The 22,392-nt window shown below is 44.3% G+C and overlaps 1 protein-coding gene across 1 annotated transcript in view; it reads left to right on the top strand.

The window, feature by feature from the left end:
• The first annotated feature begins 475 nt into the window (after positions 1-475).
• The window catches only part of emp2 (epithelial membrane protein 2), a 40,997-nt gene continuing 19,080 nt past the window's right edge, over positions 476-22,392 (top strand). The window contains exon 1 of the mRNA XM_080206948.1: positions 476-612. The gene's annotated coding sequence lies outside the window, so the exon portion shown is untranslated. The remainder of the gene's footprint in view (positions 613-22,392) is intronic.

Genomic DNA, 22,392 nt, shown 5'->3' with positions numbered 1-22,392 from the left:
GGGATTGTGTTCGGTGCAGACTCAATGGGCCGAAGGGTCTCTTTCTGCACTGTAGGGTTCTATGTTCTATGAAGTTCCTCCACCAAATAAACCTGTTGGACTTTAACCTGGTGTTGTGAGACTTCTAACTGTGCCCATCCTCGTCCAATGCCAGAATCTCCACAAGTTTCTATAACACACCCCATCTGTCAAATTCCTTTTCTCGCCCACTCTCTTCTGTGTGCCTTTGCGGATCCCGTGTGCCCTCTTCACATCTCCATTTCCAACTTCCTCTCTTCTAAGGAACTTCACTAATTTTCCCCTTCCCCTACAAATTAGGAACCGGGGGCGGGCTTTTTTGTTTGCCGCTGAGCTGTTTTTACTGGATCTCCAACGGAGAGAGAGTAAATCAAGGGTGAGTGAGTGGAGTATAGGGTGTGACTGGAGCTGTTTGGGAGAGTCTTGTTGCGGTTGTAACTCACTAATGAAATTGACTCACCGCCCTGCTGGCTGACATCACAGGGAGACGTCTCTTTGGAAGGCAGACTTTCAAAAACACACGTTCCTGCAAAAGCCCCACAAAAAAAACACGAGCAGCCTGAAGCTGGGAGCCTGTGGATCCCTCCTCTCCGTGTAAGTGAACCGAAAACTTTGAGTGTTAAACTTAGAGCGTTGGGGATTTAAATGCTGGACTCTCATTTATGATCAGGTAGACTGGAGGAGGGTGATTAAAAAGTTCCCCACCATTCTGAAACGTGGGCTGAAATGTTATTTGCAGATGGGGGAAGAAATCGGGTGGAGTTTTTATTAGACTCGGAATATCCTGGACATTTCGATATTTGCAGGAATGAGTGGTTGGATGTGACTTTCCCCCTTTTTTTTATTTGGGGAACCCTATTTATTTGTAAACTTCAGTTCCACAAATTTAAAAAAAAGGTAAAAGAGGAATTCCAGCCTTGTATTAGGGCGCCAGGGTGGCACAGTAGTAAGCAGTCCTGCCTCACAGCACCAAGTAATCCTGGGTTCGATTCCTGGCTTGGGTCAGTGTCTATGTGGAGTTTGCACTTTCTCCCCATAGTCTTAAAGACCTGCTGGTTAGATGCATTGGCCATTCTAAACTCTGTGTACCGCCACGTTGTAAGAAGTCTCACAACACCAGGTTAGAGTCCAACTGGTTTATTTGATAGTAATCTCACGAGCTTTTGGAAACGGTGTTCCTCTGTCAGGTGTGTGGTTGGACTCTATCTTGGTGTTGTGAGACTTCTTACTGTGTTTACCCCAGTCCAACGCTGGCACCTCTACATCATAACTACCCCCATGTACACACACCCTCAAGAGTACCCAAATAGGTGCCAGGGGTGTGGTGACCATGAAGTTATTTTCACAGTAACTTCATTGCGGTGTTAATGTAAGCCTACTTGTGACACTAATAAATAAACTTGAAGTGCTGATTTAGTAACTGGCTGATTTAAGAGGAGACTGGGATAATAGCTGGATGCTTTGCGGTCTGTGTGGATGTATATATTTTTGGGGGAGTTTAATTTAAAGCTTCGCCGCTCCCCACAACTATTCCTTCTCCCGGAGGGAATGGGGCTGGTTTTTCTTGTAGAAATTTGTTTGTAGTTGCAGCGGCCTCTGGAGGATATAATCCCTGAACCACCCCAAATTCCTGTAGCTCAGGACTCTGCTCCTCCTCTGAGAAGCTGCTTTGCAATGAGGGGAATCATAAACCTTTTACTGGCGTGTTTCGGTTAACCACTGCATCTTCTGAAAGACTAGACTCCCAACCATAACTGTCTTTCATTTATAAACACCATTTCTGAATGTAGGGATATATCTGAAGTACGGGGACACTGCTAATTTAATTCTTTTTAAGAGGTGTGGCTGTTTCCACGAGGAGTTTGTCTTCTAATCTGTTGATAGATTCCCGTTGATGTGATTAAACTCACCAAGGCACTATTTATAGTTGTATTTTAAACTGACTCAGATATTGACTGTGTGGCAGTGTTTGATGCCAACCTGGAGCCTTTGGCATTTAAAAGTTTCCTCACTTGCTTTGTTCCTGGCATGGACTCTCTGCTGAAACTGCTCAGTCGTGGGATGCCCAGCATAGGGTGAAAGAATTGATATTTATTCTGGCTGCTAAGGTTACTGCACCCTCCACATTGTGAACGTGGGGTGGGTGGGGCTGATAGTGTATGTATGTGGAGGGGGGGGGGGGGTGGGGCGAGGGTGTGTGTGTGTGTGGGTGGGCGACGGTGTGTGTATGGGAGTGGGGACGGATGGTGTGTATATGTGGGGGGAGGGTGAGGGTGTATGTGAGGGAGTGACGGGGTGTGTGTAAGTGGTGGCAGGAATTTTATTTCCTAAACTAGAATTTCCTTTGGTGCTTCTGCAGCACCTCCTCACTCCGGAATTCCCATTTACAGATGAGGTTTCCGCTGAAGTTACAGGGGTGGGGAAACTGTGGGAAATTTGGGGCATAAACATCGCTCGGTTATTAATGGGAGTCCCACCCTACCTAGTGTGGGAGCTTGCTTCCCATTCTGACTGAGAAGTGAGATCTGTCGTGTTTGTCTCTCTGGTCTGAAATCCGGGCAACTTTGTTTTAATAAACAAACTTTATTTCTTTAAATGCATTTTATACGATATCTTTACTGGATTGCTTCCAGACAGCAGCTGGAGGAATTTAATAGACTTAGTTGGCCAAAAATCAGTAATGTACACATCCTGGATCTCCAGTACAGTGCAGGCTATAGGGCGTGGGCTTTAGGATGTGGGAAGAGGTCCCAGAACACAGACTGAGGGAGTGATGATGGGCTTGGGTGATTTGATTTATTATTGTCACACTTATTAACATACAGTGAAAGATATTGTTCCTTGCACGCTGTACAGACAAAGCATACTATTCATAGAGAAGGAAAGAGTGTAGAATATAATGTCACCATCATAGCGAGGGTGTAGAGAAAGATCAATTTAATGCAAGGTAAGAACATAAGAACATAAGAAATAGGAGCAGAAGTAGGCCATCTGGCCCTTCGAGCCTGCCCCGCCATTCAATAAGATCATGGCTGATCTGTCGTGGCTCAGTTCCACTTTCCCGCCCTCTCCCCATAACCCTTAATCCCTTCTCTTATCAAAAACCCATCAACCCGCTTCTTAAAAATATTTAGCGAGGCAGCCTCCACCACTTCAACGGGCAGAGAATTCCAGAGATTCACCACCCTTTGAGTGAAGAAGTTCCTCCTCAACTCCGTTCTGAACCGCCCCCCCTTTATCTTGAGGCTGTGCCCCCTAGTCCTACTGTCTTTTTTGAGCGGGAAGAGTCTTTCCACCTCTATCCTATCCATCCCATTCATCATCTTATACGTCTCAATGAGATCTCCCCTCATTCTTCTAAACTCTAACGAGTACAAGCCTAGTTTATTCAGCCTCTCCTCATAGCTCAACCCCCTCAACTCCGGTATCAGCCTAGTAAACCTCCTCTGCACTCCCTCCAAGGCCAAAATATCCTTGCGCAGGTGCGGCGCCCAAAACTGCACACAGTACTCCAGCTGCGGCCTCACCAATGCCCTATACAGCTGCAGCAAGACCTCCCTACTTTTATATTCAATCCCCCTCGCTATGAAGGCCAGCATCCCATTCGCCTTCCTGACCACCTGCTGCACCTGCACGCTGGGTTTTTGCGACTCATGCACAAGGACCCCGAGGTCCCTCTGCACCGTCGCCTGCTGCAGTTTTTCGCCACGTAAGTAATAGTCCTTCCTACCATTCTTCCTACCAAAGTGGACCACCTCACACTTGCCAACATTAAATTCAAAAGTCTGATGGCAGCAGGGAAGAAGCTGTTCTTGAGTTAGTTGGGACGTGACCTCAGATTTTTGTATCCTTTTCCCAACGGAAGAAGGTGGAAGAGAGACTATCCGAGAACACCATTCCACGCTGCCTCACAGTGCCAGGGACCCGACTTCAATTCCAGCCTCAGGTCACTGTCTGTGTGGACTCTGCACGTTCTCCCTGTGTCTGCGTGGGTTTCCTCTGGGTGCTCCAGGTTCCTCCCACAGTCTAAAGATGTACGGATTAGGTCTAGTGTCGGGGGGATTAGCAGGTAAATGGTGTTACGGGGAAAGGGCCTGGGTGTGATTTTTGTTGGTGCAGGCTGGATGGGCCAAATGGCCTTCTGCACTGTGGGGATTCTATGATTCTTATAATTGGACTATCATCAACTTCAAGTGATAAAAAACAAAAGATGTATTGACACTTTGGCCACAACATTGACTGTCAGGGCCATGCGCTCCCTCTGTATCCAATCAGCACATGCCTCACTTCATTCTTGAAGCAAGGGTGAGTGTATCACTCCAGCCATGCCAGTCGGGAGGGGGGTGGTGGGGACCGTGCAGAGGGAAATTGGCGGAATATGGCAACTCTGCACTGGGGCAACAGTCAACAAAATGTCTTTTGGCCACACTGAGAACCCAAATGGGCCGTATGTTGTCCACCTCTGTTTCACAGTAACGCAATTCCGATCAACACCTTCATTTGGTCGGGATGAAGCTGTCTTTTTCTGAAATGAAATAAACCTTTATGTAATTTTTTCATATAGTGAATGGCGTATTTATCACAATGAGCTTTTTGCCCAGTGGTGGATTGGAATGTCTGCATTAAAGAGTAGAATGTTTTTCCACTGGGACATCTCAGGCCCAGGAAATGTTCAGGGACCATAACAAAGTATAAATTCCAACATTTGCCCATCTTGGGACCTCCACCTTATAGAGGCAGGGTGGAGTAGAGAGAAGCAGGACTACGTGAGGTGCATGGTGATTGTCAGACTATCTCCTGGAAGTTGTCCCTAGTGCACTTACCACTTCTCATTAAAAAATACTTGAATGCAGTTCATTCTTTAAGGCTTCAGTTCTAGTCAGAACTCAAAGTCCTGCTCCTTTTCTTCCTCATTCCAGTAACTTGGTATACCTTGGTGTCAATAGTTGGTGAAACTACAAAAGATCATGAATGTAGCCCAGTCCATCACGCAAACAGTCTCCCGTCCATCGATTCTGTCTACACTTCCCGGAGCCTTGGCAAAGCAGCCAGCATCATTAAAAACCCCACGCACCCTGAACGTTCTCTGTCCCACCACCTTCCTTCGGGAAAAAGATATAAAAGTCTGAGGTCACGTACCAACTGATTCAAGAACAGCTTCTCCCCTGCTGCCTCAGACTTTTGAATGGACCAACCTCGTATAAGTTAATCTTTCTATACACTCTAGCTATGATTGTAACACTACATTCTGCACTCCCTTGTTTCCTTCTCTATGAATGGTTTGTTTTGTCTGTGTAGTGCGTAAGAAACAATACTTTTCACTGTATGTTAATACATGTGACAATAATAAATCCAGTCGAAACCTTGGCTCCACTGAAGGCAGCAGTACCGATTCTGGTCTTGTGTAGTGTTTTTAGGGGGAGGTTGGAGGCTTCGTTGAGGCATAGCAGGAATTCTCAGGGCCCCGGCACATTGTGTACTTATCTCCAGGCAATCCCCGGAGCTGGTCTCTGCTGGAATCCCAGTGGAAGGCGACCAGCTTTGCGCTGGCAGCGAGTACCTCCAGGTACGGCTGACTAAAGGTTAAACCTTCGCCTGCTCTGCTGGCCAACATGCCTCACCCTAAGGGGAATAACAGGGTAAATCCCCTTGTTCAATACTATATGGGATATACTAACATAAGGATAAATATGTGAGGGTCATGGTCTAAGGCTTGTGTGGGATTGCTGTTGGTACAGGCTCGATGGGCTGAATGGTCTCTTTCTGCACTGTAGGATTCCATGATTCTGTTCCTAATTCCCAATTTCTTAAGATGAATACAATACTCGCCCAGGTCAGTATTCTGCATTTCCAACTCAATTTGAGCATTGCTACTTTACTAGACAAGTCACGATGCCTAGTATCGTGGCAATAGTAGGCGTCACGATGATAGGGTTTGGATGGGATTATTGTCGGTGCAGGCTTGATGGGCTGAATGGCCTCCTGTACTGTAGGGATTCTATGAACCTCAGAAGAGTATCCTGTATAGCACCGGTGTAACATTTCCATTTGTTGGAATAGTCTGTCTTCACTGGAGTGAGAATTGTTAAATTCATGATTTCTTGTGCCAAATTGAATTGGGCGTGCCTGTGTCCCCCTGTTCATCGGTAGCGCACTGGCTGAGGCAGTCTCGAACCTATTTCATGTAATACCAGCAGGGGCCTGATGGGTTTCGAAGTTGTCTTTCTGCTCATGAATAAAGATGCTGGGGATTTGTTTTTAAAAAATGCACTGACTGGTGCAGAAGGAAAGCTTTCATCTGGCTTCAGGTTTCCTGTCTGAAATAACAATATTAAAATCCTGTGTTTCACTTCATTCCCAGCTGCGCAAGTAAAGCTCCAACACACCCAAACAGGCTAAAGCCATCGAGTTTGTTTGAAACCGATCCCCCCCGTCCCCTCCTGTAGAGTAGAACGGTCTGAGTGAAGTGAGTTGGGCTGGATTGGATCCAGCTCATTGTGGGTGTGGCTGGAAGCAAATAAAACAGTCTCCGGATGCAATGTTAACTTGAAGCTGCTTGCGGAGTTAGTGGCAAGTTACTATGCTCAATTTGAGTTGGAAATGCAGAATACTGACCTGGGCGAGTACTTTATTCATCTTAAGAAATTGGGAATTAGGAACAGAATCACAAGAAATAGGAGCAGGAGTAGGCCATCTAGCCCCTTGAGCCTGCCCCGCCATTCAATAAGATCGTGGCTGATCTGAAGTGGATCAGTTCCACTTTCCCACTTTCTCCCCATAACCCTTAATTCCCTTGTCCATCTCATTGAATCCTGCAGTGCAGAAAGAGACTATTCGGCCCATCGAGCCTGTACCAACAGCAATCCCACACAGGACTTAGACCCTATCCCCCACATATTTATCCCGTTAATGTCCCTGACATTAAGGGGCAATTTATCATGGCCAATCAATCTAACCCACATGGCTTTTGGAGTGTGGAAGGAAACGGGAGCACCTGGAGGAAACCCACACAGACATGGGGAGAATGTGCAAACTCTATGCACACAGTGACCCGAGGCCAGTATTGAACCCAGGTCCCTGGTGCTGTGAGGCAGCAGTGCTAACCACTGCCACCCCAAAAAATCGCTGACTTTTGATTTTAGCTATCATTTAAGTCAGGAACTGGTTTTCAGAATAAAGCCTGACTTTTCCAGAAGTCTAGGTGGCGAGGAATTCTGTTTGAACTGTAACTTTTAGTTTAGTGTTTTAGTTTAATTTAGTATAGAAGCGGTCACTATTTCCCATCCTGACTCACTCCCTATACCTCCCATCACTGCACTGTGTGACGGGGAGACAAGTTCTGAATTTAACAAGTTGCAATTACCTAACTGTTTCAGCCAAGGCACAGTGCAAAGAGAAATCATAAAGTTTTCAGCCTCCCCTCTTTACACGGGCTGGAGTTTGTATCGAGGGTGGAAAATAACTCAGGGGGGCTATTGAATTGCACTGAGACACCGTGTTGTGATAGCTACTCGGTCGAATGCATTATTAGTAGAGATGGTTGAGAAAAGCTTCCTTTAATACAAGATTTGTATCTGCACAGAATCAATTTAAATAATCATCCTTAGCTGGCGGACTGAGAGAGGCTTTGATCAAATGAGGGATCTGGTTTCAGTTGCTGCTTAATGCAAAACACATGATATGGAAATTCTTTGGTCTAGCATGGTGTGTCTGATGCATGCAAATTGATTTTCATCTTCGTTCTTTGCCCTTTAATCTAGCTTCCTTTTTTTTTCTGTCTTCTCTCCCATTATTTAGTCTATCCTGTCCCTTTGCGCTCTCAATTCTTTCTGTCTCCTGCTGTCTAACCATCTCCCTCTTCTGGGTGACACTACTGCCTCACAGCGCCAGGGGCCCAAGTTTGATTCTTGGCTTGGGTCATTGTCTGTGTGGAGTCTACACGTTCTCCCCGTGTCTGTATGGATTTCCTCTGTGCGCTCCTGTTTCCCCCCACACTCCAAAGATGTGCGGGTTGGGTGAATTGCTCAGGCTAAATTGTCCCTTGGCGTTCCATAATGTGCAGATTAGATGGATTCGCCATGGGAAATGTGTGGGGTTGTGAGGATAGGGCAGGGGAGAGGACTTGGATAAGATCTCTGACTGGAGTTGGTGTGGACTTGATGGGCCAAATGACCTACTTCTGCACTGTACGGATTCTATGTTTCTTCTGTCACTCCTCTAATTGATGTAGAGATGCCAGCGTTAGATTGGGGTGGGCACAGGAAGAAGTCCAACAGGTTTGTTTGAAATCACGAGCTTTTGGAGCGCTGCTCCTTCCTCCTTCACCTGATGAAGGAGCAGTGCTCTGAAAGCTCACGATTCCAAATAAACCTGTTAGATTTTAACCTGGTGTTGTAAGACTTCTTACTGCGCCCATCTCTATAATTGTGCATTGTTTATTCCTACAGTCGATTTCAGGAACACTCAGCCTGAACGTAATCTGACCTTTTATCTGGGAAATAGGAAAGCGCAATTTGACTAATAAAAACAGCTGGACAATAATCTCTGGAAATTTTCTATAACGATAGAAAACAGTGTTGTTGGATATTTTTAAGGCTGAGTTAGATTGACACGGGGTCAAAGGGTATGGGGGTAAATGGGAAAGTAGAGTTGAAAGTTGAGGCAACATTATGATCAGCTAGGGTCTGACAGAACAAGCTCGAGGGGTCGAATGGCCTACTCTTGCTCCCTAATTTTTAGCACGTGTTGAGTTGCTAAATTGCATCCAGCCCTGAGGTGTATGAAAGTATCTTCTGTGTGTCACTGCAGTGCTCTGGCTCTAAAGTGCTTGGGACACCCAGCAGAGGCGATGGGGTGTTGCATATGTACAGGTTCTCTCATTCCAGGTGGATGTGTGTGAGAGGCAGGTGGATTCTTTGTGTTAGGGCTCGCTTCGAGTAGAATCTCAGTCACAAGGTGGCATGATATTTGTGGAACAAGTTTGAAAAAAATCCTACAAACACGCTGGGTTAGGCAGCGTCTGTGAAGGAAAGAAATAAAAACTTGTGCAATTAAACAATGGCAGCTAGTTTCTGCACTGCAATCTCTCGAACAGAAACAGGGTAAGTGGCCAGATAGTCAAGTTACGTTTCAGGTGTTTATCCTTCATCGGAACTGATATCCCTGAAACTGTACACAGAGCGATTAGAAACTTGTAAAATATTACAGAAAGTGTGTGGTGTGTTTTGTTAGTTTACTCCATTAGGTGATGCACGTTCAACTTTGTGACTGTGCTCATCTATAATTGACTGCTAGAATTGACTCCTATATCATAAGACATAGGAGCAGAATTAGGCCATTCGGCCCATTGAATCTGCAGTCATGGCTGATGAGTTTATCAACCCAATTCTCTCTAAAGGAGTGCATTAACATAATTTTTCAATTAAGATTTTCTCCACTTGCTGTGGCTGCTAACTTCTGTTTGAGTATTTTACACAATGTACTGTAGTGAAATTGGCTATTTGCGTGGTGTCACACTGGTTAGCACTGTTGCCTCGGATCTTATCGAATGGCAAAACAGGCTCGAGGGACCAAATGGCCTGCTCTTACTCCCTATATTTGTTGTACCCATTGAGCTGCTAATTGCATCCAGCCCTGAGATATGTGACCTGGGTTCCATTCCAGCCTTGGGTGACTGTCTATGTGGAGTTTACATGTTCTCCCTGTGCCTGTGTGGGTTTCCTCCCACACGCCAAAGGTGTGCAGGCCTGGTGGATTGGATGTGCTAAAATAATCCCTTCGTGTCCAAAGATGTGTAGATTAGGGAGAGTACTAGGGTAAATGTGTGGGATTATGGGGATAGGGTGCTGGGTGGGCCTGGATAAGATGCTTTTTCAGAGAGTTGGTACAGACTTGATGGGCTGAATGGCCTCCTTCTGCACTGTAGGGATTCTGTGATTTAGCAGAGTTCCACACCTGCCACTTTGTATTCTATTTTGCTCCATTTTAGCAGACCTTTCAATTAACAATCCTTAAGTTTAATGGTCACCAACATTTCATGCTTGATTTTATTTAGTTAACTGAATTTAAATTCCCTAGCTGCCATGGTGGGATTTGAACTGATGTTTCTGGATTTATTAGTCCAGGCCTCTGGATTACCAATCCACCTGAAACAGCTCTAATACACAAGGCAACCGCAGTTAAATGACGCCACAAAGATGTGCAGGTTAGAATAATTGGCCATGCTAAATTGCCCCTTAGCATGAGGGGGATTAGCAGGATAAATGAGTAGGGTTATGAGGATAGGGCCTGGATAGGATTGTGGTTGGTGCAGATGGGATGAGTAGCCTCCTTCTCTCCCTGTAGGGATTCTATGATGCCTGGGACCCAGTGGAACAATGAGATGAAAGAGAGAGGGAGGAGTTCTGAAGACAATTCTATTTGACACAGGTTTATGGAAAGCAGTGGCAGAGTGGTATTGTCACCGGACTAGTAACTCGGTAATAGTTTGGGGGAACCACTGCAGATGGTGAAATTTGAATTCAATAAAAATCTGGAATTAAAAGTCTAATTATGACAATTGTCACAAAAATCTATCTGGTTCACTCATGTCCTTTTAGGGAAAGAAATCTACTGTCCTTACTCGGTCTGGCCTACGTGTGATTCAAGATCCACAGAAGGCCTAGGAAGCCACTCAATTCGAGGGCAATAAGTGTTGGACAATAAATGCTGGACAAACCAGCGACATCCACACTTCCTGAGCAAATAAGAAAATAATATTTAAAAAAAAAACTGAAGCAAGAACCTCAACAGGGAAATAACCACAGTAATTACAGCTATGGGCAGAGCAATTTGAGGTTAATGAATAAATTTTAATGCATTAATCAGGGAGGAATCCTCCTGTGAAAAATAGTTTACTAGCCCAATATGCGGTTTTTAATATTCGGAATTTAAATACAAAATTCCGAGTTGCCCAGTTGTGATACTCCCTGTATGAGATGGCTGGACCTCAGAGTCCAAATTTCAGTCTCCACTCACTTTGACCCTGGAGAGAGAAGTTCCAGTTTATGTAACGAGGTCACCTAAAAGGGACAGAGAATAGCTGTGGCCATCGATCTGTGTTTCTGGGTGTAGAATTCCAGTAGTTTGATGAAGAAATGGAAATAATCATGCCTGCAGGCTGGAACATTCAAAACTGCTGACTGACTATGATGCAAGGGATTTTTATATTTGGGAGGGGAAGAGAAACAGAGGGCACAGCGGTTAACACTGCTGCCTCACAGCACCCAGGTTCAATTCTGGCCTCGGGTCTGTGTAGAGTTTGCACATTCTCCCCGTGTCTGTTTGGGTTTCCTCCCATAGTCCAAAGATGTGCGAGTTAGGTTGATTGACTATTGCTGAATTGACCCTTGTGTCTGGGGGGATTAGCAGGTTAAATAGTTGGAATTAAGGGACTAAGATCTGTGTGGGATTGTGGTCGGTGCAGGTTCAATGGACTTAGTGACCTCCTTCTGCACTGTCAGGGTTCTGTGACACCAGTGGGAAAAAGATTTTAACACGCTCAGCGTAGGTATTATTTCCAAGCCCCTTTTGTGGATGAAGCATTTAATTACATGTTTTATGCAAGTTTCCTTCTTCCCTAGGTGTGTCTGTGTATGTGTATATAATCAGCATATTTACCATCTGTAACTCTCCCAGTATCATGATCAAAAGAGTGTTGAAGTGTTGTTTTTATCCTAAATTTCAAAGCGAGTTGTTATTCCGTCATTGGATTCTGTTGCCGCCAATATTTAATAAACTAGGTTCTTTTGTCTTTTGATGTTTTTGCTGAATGGCATTGTTTGGCTGAATGGTAGTGAGCTCCTGGCCAATAAGAAATTACCCTTCCTGAGTTAGCTGTTGGGAAATGTGAGAAACAAGACTTCAGTCGAAAAGGACATTGGGGGAACTGTTAACAGAGGATTCAGTTTCTCTACACCCACTTTTGGGGGAGACAATGGCCTAGTGGCTAGGCTACTAATCAGCTAATGCTCCGGGGACCTGCGTTCGAATCCCGCCATGGCAGATGGTGGAATTTGAATTCAATTTGAAAAAAAAATTGGAATTAAGAATCTACTGGTGACCCATTGTCGATTGAGAGTGGTGGGGGGGGAACCATCTGGTTCACGAATATCCTTTTTAGGGAAGGAAATCTGCCATCCTTACCCAGTGTGGCTTATATGTGACTCCAGGGCCAAAGCAGTGTGGTTGAATCTCAATTGCTGCTCTGAACAGGGGCAGCTAGGGATGGGCAATAAACGCTGGTCAGCCAGTGACACCCATGTCCCACAAATGGGGGGAAAAAAAAATTCTAGTTGATTCGCACTTCTCGGCCTTTTGGCTAACATCAAGTGTTGGAACGAGCCCAAGATGGGGTGCAGTGTCTCATCTTGTCAGCTTGGATCTTGTTTGTCTCATTTTTGTGAGGACCATGAATTGGATTCAATTAGATTTTGAATGTTTTTTGGAGTAAGCAAGTTTTGGGTTTTTCCCGTCCACTCCGAGCACTTGGCTTTGTAACTTGAAGGGTGGAGTAAAAAAAAAATCAGTCTAGTTGTTTTGCTACCCCCTGGATGTTACTGTGAAATGATATTGGACACTCTCAGTTTTTTTTATTCATTCGTGGGACGTGGGCATCACTGGCTGGCCAGCATTTATTGCCCATCCCTAGTTGCTTGAGTGCACTTGAGAGTCAACCCCATTGCTATGGCTCTGGAGTCACATGTAGGACAGACCAGGTAAGGACAGCAGATTTCCTTCCCTAAAGGACATTAGTGGTGAATGTGAATTTCATAGCTTGAGATGCTGGTACATTGGTTTAGGGACCTTTTATTCTATATGTGACCTGAGCTTGCTTAATATCAACTCAGGCTGCCAGAAATGGGAAATGATTTTACTTTCCAGCACTGATGTCTCTTGCCTGGCCGAAAGCTCAACCTGCTATTGTAAAAACCTCTGTTATGAAGAGTGTGACGTCTGTGTGTTGTAATGTAGCAACGGCTGGTTTGTAGATGTCTCTTTTTGCTATTTTCGTACAGTAGTATTTTTGTTTGCGTTGCTTATTCATTGTTATTCATGTGAATGTGGAGGTACTATTTAATTGGACAGCCTATAGTGCGGCAACTAGCTTGAGGAAATATGTAATAACTATGCTTGACTACACTAAACTGGGTGGGGTTGCACAATCTTTGTGTTTGCTGTGGCAACTCAAACCGTTTATGAAAGGGTGAAGTAAATTCTCAAAGAAGCACCCAATGTCACAGTAGGACATCTGGTAGATCAGTCTTTGAGATGGTGCTGTAGAGGGACTAATTGTAACTAGATCCTATTTTGCATGGCAACTGAAAATAGGACAACACAGACACTGCGAGGTTTTGCACTAAAGAACGACATGGATACAGTGGTGGGTGAGGGGTGATCCGACAACTTGGTATGAATGAGGTCTCATTGGGATCAGGCTGCTGGGAGATGCATTGCTACTGAGAGTGAGAATGGAAAGCCAGATCTGCCCTTAGTTTCATAGAATCATAGAAACCCTACAGTGCAGAAAGAGGCCATTTGGCCCATCGAGTCTGCACCGATCACAATCCCACCTGGGTCCTGTTCCCATATCCCTACATATTTACCTGCTAATCCCTCTAACCTACACATCTCAGGGCAATCTTAGCATAGCCAATCAACCTAACCCGCACATCTTTGGTAATCTGGTAATAGTCCCTCCACATTCACATTTCTGGTAATCATTTGAAAAAAAACTGCAGTAGTACAAGGTGATATGGTGGCATATTGGTTAGCACTGCTGCCTCCCAGCGCCAGAGACCTGGGTTCGATCCCTGACTTGGGTCACTGTGTGGAGTGCGCACCTTCTCCCGTGTCTGCGTGGGTTTCCTCCAGGTGCTCCGGTTTCCTCCCACAGTCCAAAGATGTGCGGGTTAGGTTGATTGGTTGTACTAAATTGACCCTAGTTTCTGGGGGTATGATTAGCAGGGTAAGTATGTGGGTTTATGGGGATAGGGTGGGATTGATGTCGGTATATGTTCGATGGGCTGAATGGCTGCCTCCTGTACTGTAGGGTTCTATGATATGATACAGATCTTAACATATTAGTCAGTCTTTGAATGTTGCTGTGTGGAGGGGAAATCGAAAAATGCCAACAAAAAAAACATACATTGCCCTTCCAAGGCAGGTATGAATTTTGACTGGTTTCTCTGTTATGTAACAGTGGAAGGGAAATTCAATATAATGGAAATCTTTTATATATTTACAATATGTATGAATTTGCAAGGACTAGCTTAGCTGTGTTTGACAGTAGCTGACTTTTGGCAATCGTACAAAATGGAGAAGGTTGCAAGGAAGAATCTGTGTTCAGTCAGCGTTTGCAATTCTGAGATTCCTGAACTTTAATTGAACTTAAAAACTTACTAACCCCGCTGTTACTTTTAGTTTGAACCTAATGGCCACATCTGATTGAAAGAGTTCATAAAACAGACACTGTAATCTTGAAATCCACTTGTTTTCCACGCACGAGTTTAAATGAGACCTTTCATGAGTTACCGTCCTGACAGAATCCCTGTGTACAAGAGGTCAGGCGTTACAGGACCAGAGGCTTGGCTTAAACAAAGGAAGTTACTGTCTGTGTTTTCATTACATGGGGCTAATAATGAATTATCATTAATTAAATTAATGTTATTAGACTGGGGCATTGGAAAATCTCGAAGTTTGTTATAAGCTGCGATTGCAGTTGTATATTTTGATGCAGCAGTTTATGTTGCTTTAGGTTATGTTTACAAGTGATATTTCTCGTTGGTCTCCACTAAGTGCCTTTTTTAAGATAAAAAAAATCTCTCAAAAATACAATTATGTTAATAGCAGAACTGATTCAGAGACTGGACCTCAGTTGTTTTTTAAAAAATCTATTGATTCAAGGATGTGAGCAGTACTGGCAAGGCCAGCATTCATTGTCCATCTCGTATTGCCCTTGAGAAAGTAAAGTTTGTTTATTAGTCACAAGTAAGGCTTACATTAACACTGCAATGAAGTTACTGTGAAATTCCTCTAGTCACCACGCTCTGGTGCCTGTTCGGGTCGATACACCTAACCAGCACGTCTTTCAGATTGTGGGAGGGAACCGGAGCACCCAGAGGAAACTCACGCAGACACGAGGAGAATGTGCAAACTCCACACAGACAGTGACCTGAGCTGGGAATTGAACCTGGGTCCGTGGCGCTGAGAGGCAGCAATGCAGTATTGTGCCAGTTGACGTCTTGAACAGTTGTCGTCAGTCTGGTGAATGTACTCCTGCAGTCGGAAAGGATGTTCCAATAATCCTTTTGGAGGGTGATTGTATTTCCGAGTCGGGATGATGTTCCCATGTGCTTGCTGCCCACGTCCCTTTGGCTAGTAGCAGCTTTGGGAGATGCTGGTGAAGAAGCCTTGTTGAGTTGCTGCAGTGCATCTTGTAGACAGTACACACTGCAGTCATTATTGGGGGTGGTGGAGAGAGTGCAGTGGATGAAGTGTTGATCAAGTGGGCTGCTCTCTGCTGGATGACTTTGAGCTTCTTGAGGTGTCTGGAGCAGCACTGATCAGGCAAGTGGAGAATACTCTGTCACACTCCCGATTTGTGTCTAGTAGAATGCGGAGGGGCTCTGTGGAGTTGGGTGACGTGAATTTCCATCCTCTGACCTGCTGCTTACCCTGGCTGGTCCACATTTCTGGTCCATGGTAACTTTGTGGGATGTTGATTTAATGATTCCTAAAGGCCATTGAATGCCGAGGGGAGGTGGTTAGATTCTCTCTTGTTGGAGTTGCTCATTGTCTGGCAATGGTGAGCTGTGAATGTTCCTTGCCAGCCACTTAGCTCAAGTTTTTGGGTGTTGACAATGTTGTGCTGCATGCTGGGACAGTTGGCTTCATTACGTACACCATGAGTTGGCAAATAGCAAAGCACTGAGATTTTCAAAACAGTGGTTTGCGAATATGGATTCCCATATTCTCCCAGATATCAGATCAGTGGAATAGAATGTTGGCTAGGCCAATTCCGGTAATTCGGCATGCCCGAAAGGTTCATCTGAGCAGATACAAGGTAGTGGAGATGACCATTTGCAAAGTGGGTACCATCCTTGCCTCTGAGCCAGAAGTTCAGGGCTCGAGTCCCACCTGGGGACTTGGTGGCCAAGGGCGGTGCATTCATAACGCAGCCAAATAGGGTGAGCAAATCCTTCCAACGCACACCAAGGGCAGGTGGTAAAACCGGGAGAGATTCCTGGTCAGCCATGTGATGGAAAAAACATTGGAGCAGCGACCATCCCTGTCCATAGCTCCGGATTAAGGCATTCTTATTGCCACTGAGTGAACTGTAACACGCCATGGAATGCAGAAGATAAGAGAGCGACTTTATCCCTTCAATAGTTTCACGATTTGTGAGGAAGCAGCAGTGTAGGCTGCCTACTCTATCCCTACACTTATCAGAGGCAGTGGGGAAAGAGAGATCTAAAGAAAGGATATAAAACATGGAAGGAGAATGGATATTTTTATTACTGTACCTGATTTTCAATTCCATAGAATCCCTACATGCAGAAGGTAGCCATTCATCCCATCACATCTGCACTGACTCTCTGAAAGAGAATCTTCACCTAGGCTCTCCCCATAACCACATGTACTTTCTGTGGTTAATCCATCTAACTTGCACTCCTTGAGACACTTAAGGGCAATTTTGCGTGGCCAATGCACCTAACCATCATGTCTTTCGGACTGTGGAAGGAAACCAGAGTACCTGGAGGAAACACATGCAGATACTGGAAGAACACGCAGACAGCGACCCAAGCCTGGAATCGAATCCGGGCCCCTGGTGCAGTGAGGCAGTAGTGTTAACCACTGTGCCACAGTGTCATTCCTGGAACAAACTGGCACTAGTGTAAAGTTGCTGTTGTCTACTGCTTTCTTTGGCATTTTGTGCAAAATTGTCAGAGACAATTTGCAAGTATCACAAGCGTTTTATTAGAATCTGCTTAAGATGCCGTGTATTCTGGGGTGACTGGGGCTGTTTGTTCATATTAACGCACAGTAACAACCTTGTGACCCTATTAATTATTAGAATTTCAGAATGACGGTCACACGCACATTATAAATACTGTAGTCTTGTGTTCTCATAAAAGTCAGCAGCAAAGACTAGGTTTTTTTTTAAAAGGGTCGGAATGTATAAGTCAATAATTCTGAGAAATATTATCGCATCAATTTTTTTTTCTCTCTAGCTGTTTTCCTGGCAAGAATTGAGCTGTTTGTTGTAATAGAATGTTGAATCTTACAACAGAGAGAGAAGAATTTGTTCTGACATGTTAAGCATCCTCTCAGTAATATCCCTTGCAGGAATATCCGGCCTATTTAAGATATTGAGAATAGTTGTTTTTGTGCCTTTTAAACTTCAAAGGCATCAAAGCATAATTACTGTTTGGCTCAAAATACTACCTGGTTTAATTGTGTGCTGCTGAAAGAAGGAGCGAGGACCTGAACAGGCGGCAAATCGAAGTTATGGAAAATGATTGCCTTCGTAATTTTAAAAGAAAATGCTTTCTGAGCATTGTTCACATATCTCCCCGGCATGACTCCCTTATCCCAGTTCTGTGGCAGTTGTGTTCCCAGAGAGGAAGCTAGACGGTTCCCCACAAGGATGTGGAGATCCTGGTATTGGACTGGGATAAGCACAGTAAGAAGTCTCCTTGCACCAGGTTAAAGTCCAACAGGTTTATTTGGTAGTGCTGCCAAATAAATCTGTTGGACTTCTAACCTGGTGTTGTGACACTTCTTACTGTCCCCACAAGGAGGCAGTCATGGATACTTTTGGTGCATTTTCTAGTTGAATTAGTGGAAGATTTGGACCCACTCAACTGCTTGCCTTCTTAGCTTGGTTTGGAGAAAATCAATTTTTTTTTGAAGTGGAATTCAAGATAACCAAAATAAATGCAAATCTCACGAAGGCTGTAGCGTGCAATTCCACAAAATCTTAAATCATACAATCCCTACAGTGCAGAAGAGGCCATTCAGGGGGAGATGATGGCCCAGTGGTATTATCACTAAACTATTAATCCAGAAACTCGGCTAATATTCTGGGGACCCGGGTTCGAATCCCGCCACGGCAGATGGTGGAAATTGAATTCAATTTAAAATATCTGGAATTAAGAATCTACTGATGACCATGAAACCATTGTCAATTGTCAGAAAAACCACTAATGGCCTTTAGGGAAGGAAACAATCTGCTGCCCTTGCTTGTTCTGGCGTGCATGAGATTCCAGGGCCACAGTGATGTGGTTGACTCTCAACTGCCCTTGGGCAACTAGGAATGGGCAATAAATGATGGCCAGCCAGCAGTATCCATATCCAACAAAATAATAATAAAAAAAATTCAACCCATTAAGCCTGCACTGAGTCTGAGAGATGATCTTAACTCGCCCTATCCCCCATAACCCTGCACATTTACCATTGTTTATCCCCCTAATCTACGAGTCTTGGGACACTAAGTGGCAATTTAACATGGTCAATCCACCTAACCTGCACATCTTTGGAGTGTGGGAGGAAACCAGAACACCAGGAGGAAATCCACACAGACAGTGAATCAAGGCTGGAATTGGACCCAGGTTCCCTGATACAGTGAGGCAGCAGTGCTAAACACTGTGTCACTGTGCTGCCCAAATCAACCATTTAAATAGGATGTAGCTGGGGAAAGGGCATGCATTCTGAATGGTGCTGGTACCATTTAGGACACTTGTGAGCATTGTACGATTATAGACTAGAACATGATTGGTTTTAGTAAAGCAAATGATTTGCATCCCTATAATAAAACTCCTAATTGGTGGCATTTGGTGCAAGTATGATTCAGGCCAACTTCAAATTTATTTGCTGGAAATGATATTTGTTTGTCAACTGATTGCTAATTAAGTCACATTTTTTCACCCGTGTCTCTCAAAAGAGAACAGCAACTTGCGTTTAAAGCATGTGACTTTGCAATTTGTACTGCAAATCTCCTTGTATGTAGGGACTCTGAAGAATCTCAGTGTCTATCACTGTATGCTGAAAAGGAGCAGATTGAGGGCTGGCCCATTGCCCACATCTAAGAAACCACCAGCTTTATCATGACTTTAAATCTGCACTCAATAAAGTTGCCATCTTTTGCCAAGCCCCGAATTGGGCAGGGGAAGCTGAGAGAATCTGACTTAGTTTTTGCAATGGATGTTATAAATTTGCATACTGTTGTCCTCCTCATTGTGCAAGAATTATATTAAAATGCGTGGAATGCATTTGAAGCATCTCTGTTCCTCCATAAAGCTTTTGAGGCTGAGGAGGTCAACTGAAAGTTTCAAGACTTTGTTTAATGTAGAGGGTTCTGGAATGGAAGTGGCTGGATGGAATTAAGATACGGATCATCTTCAGTGGTGGAAAAAGCTCAAGATGCTGGATGGAATTTCAATTTTGATGGCTCAAAGGACTGAATTTGCCTACCTCTGCTCCTAGTTCCTACGCTCCTATATCTACTCCTGTTTCTGTATTCTAGAACATTCTGAACAATCCACTCAAATTAAGCTGGGGTGGCACTGCTGCCTCACAGCACCAGGGACCTGAGTTCAATTCTGGCCTCGGGTCACTATCTGTACAAAGTTTGCACGTTATCCCCGTGAGTTTCCTCCCATACTCAAAAGATGTGCAGGTTAAGTTGATTGGCCATGCGAAATTGCCCCTTAGTGTCAAGAGGATCAGGAGGTTAAAGTTGAGGGGTTGCGGGGATAGGACAGTACCTGGGTGGGACTATTGTCGGTGAACGTTCGATGGGCCAAATGGCTGCCTTCTGCACTGTAGATCCTGTGAAAACCGAACAGAGGGCAACCGTAGAAATTGATGGCTATTAATGTAAATTAAGCTGAAACATACTCTGTGCAGTTAAAAAAAAATTAAGCAAACACTATTGACAAGCTGTAATGTGGAAAATAGTGAATGGGTGAAGGTAGTGGCGGAGTGGTATTATCATTAGAGTAGTAATCCAGAGACCCACAGTCGTGCTCTGGTTTGACCTGGGTTCGAGTCCCACCATGGCAGATGGTGGAATTTGAATTTGGTGAAACCTGGCCATGAAACCATTGCCGATTTGTCATAAAAACCCACCTGATTCACTAATGTCCCGTAGGGAAGGAATTTTTCAATTCTGTCGTGGGATATGGGCTTCTCTGGCCGGGCCAGTATTTATTGCCCATCCCTAAATGCGCTTGAGAGGATGTTTTAAGAGTCAACCATGTTGCAGTGGATTTGGAGTCACAGGCCAGACCAAGTAAGGATGTCAGAGTTCCTTCCCTAAAAAGATATTAATGAACCAGATGGGTTTTTTATGACGTTCGACAATGGTTTCATGGTCATTATTAGACTTATAATTCCAGATTCTTATTGAATTCAAATTTTGCCATCTGCCATGGTGGGATTTGAACCTGGTTCCCCAGAATATTATTGGTGTTATTAATATTATTACCTTTATTATCTGGCCTTCATGTGATTCACAGCAATGTGGTTGACTCTCAGTCGCCCTCTGAAATGGGCAAGTAGGGATGGGCAACAAATGGTGGACCAGCCAGTGACGGCTACTTCCTGTGAATGAATAACGAAAAATTGAGCAGTGACCTTGCAGTCAGTGTTGAAACATGGCACTGTTTAATTAAACTGGGGAAAATGAAGCCACGTTTTTTTACATTTATAGTGAACAATGGGAATGAAATGATTAACTTTTCAAAATGTGCATTGCCTTCAATGTTTGTTAACAATAGATGCGACAAAAATGTTGAAATTTTCTAACCATCCCCAAAGGATTAGCTTAACCTGGTTCCAAACTTTTTTTTTTCAATTGTGTTAATTGTAAGCTTTAATAGTGTTGAAGAAAGAGGAGATATGATGACTGACACCAGATACACTGCAATGGTATTCTTTAGGGTTAAAAGCAGACAGTCTCCCCTGCCCCCCCCCCCCACTCCCCCCCCCCCCCCCCCCCCCCCCTCCCCTCAAACCAAAAATAAGAGTGTCGATTTTTCTAGGATGGAAAGCATTTGGATTTGGGACTGACCAACACTAAATAACCACTTATTACTGGGAGGTTTTGAGGCATTTCTTCATATAGTTCATTTGGAAGATTTATTTTAATCTTGTGTGTTTTCCAGCGCTAACTGGCTTTCTTTTTTCCATGTCTATCTGGCTGCCAGATTGCACATGAGTTAGAATCTGCTGATGTACGGTGTTTCAGAAGTCACTGAGTGAGTGGGCAGAGCTCTGTAAAAAAAAAATCATAAAACTCCAAACCCTTTTCCATGCGATATTGTTTGGATTTTAAATTGAACTGTTGTGTAAAATTAGATTTAATTACGATTCCAGGCGCAAACTAAACATTGTGCTCTCTCCTACAATGACATATTTCTTGAATGTTAAATTCTCTGAATATGTGTGTCTTTCCTGTCATGTATCGAGCTAATTTAAACAAAAAACTAAATATATATTCAAAAGTTCTCTTTCTTCTCAATTCCTGAAATTGAGGTTGAGTTATGCAGATTGTGCTGTCTTAAGACATACAAAACCAAGGCAGTTAAATGGAGTTAAGTTGCTGCTTAGTAGGAATTAGTTAGTCAGGATGCTGCCGGGGATGGAACATTTAAGTTATAAAGAGAGGTTGGGTAGGCTTGGGGTGTGTGTTGGAGCAGAGAAGACTGAGGGGTGACCTGATCGAGGTGTATAAGATTAGGAGGGAGGGCTAGACAGAGGAGATGAGAAGCAGCTGTTCCCCTTATTGAGGGGACATAGGCTCAAGGGGAGAGGCAGGAGATTTAGGGGCGATGTGAGGAAAAACTTTTTTTACCCAGAGGGTGGTGATGGTCTGGAATGCGCTGCCTGAGTGGGTGATGGAGGCGGGTTGCCTCACATCCTTAAAAAAGTACCTGGATGAGCACTTGGCACGTCATAACATTCAGGGCTACGGGCCAAGTGCTGGCAGGTGGGATTAGATAGGAGTTCAGGTGTTTCTGATGTGTTGGTGCAGACTTGATGGGCCAAAAGGCCTCTTCTGTACTGTATGATTCTGTAATTAAATGGTGAAGCAAGAACAAGGAGATGAATGGTCTCCTCTTCCTATGTCTGGTATTTTGTCAAGTTGGCCACGCGAGTAACTCATGAAGCTCGGAGGCTATTCAATGGAGGAACATTTCTGAGCCAAAACAGGCTCTGACCAACATCTGCTCATGCACTTTCCAGAGCATGTTGGATAGAAATTGAGAGCCAAAACCCGGGCTTAATTTTTTTTTCTCTCTGACTTGTTAATCATAGTCTCAAACTGCCCTG

This window comes from Carcharhinus amblyrhynchos, chromosome 18 (assembly GCF_965287045.1).
Source record: "Carcharhinus amblyrhynchos chromosome 18, sCarAmb.v2.hapA, whole genome shotgun sequence".
NCBI classification, from domain to species: Eukaryota; Metazoa; Chordata; class Chondrichthyes; order Carcharhiniformes; family Carcharhinidae; genus Carcharhinus; species Carcharhinus amblyrhynchos.
Note: the sequence above shows the minus strand (reverse complement) of the source record. Positions and strands in the feature narration are given on the sequence as shown.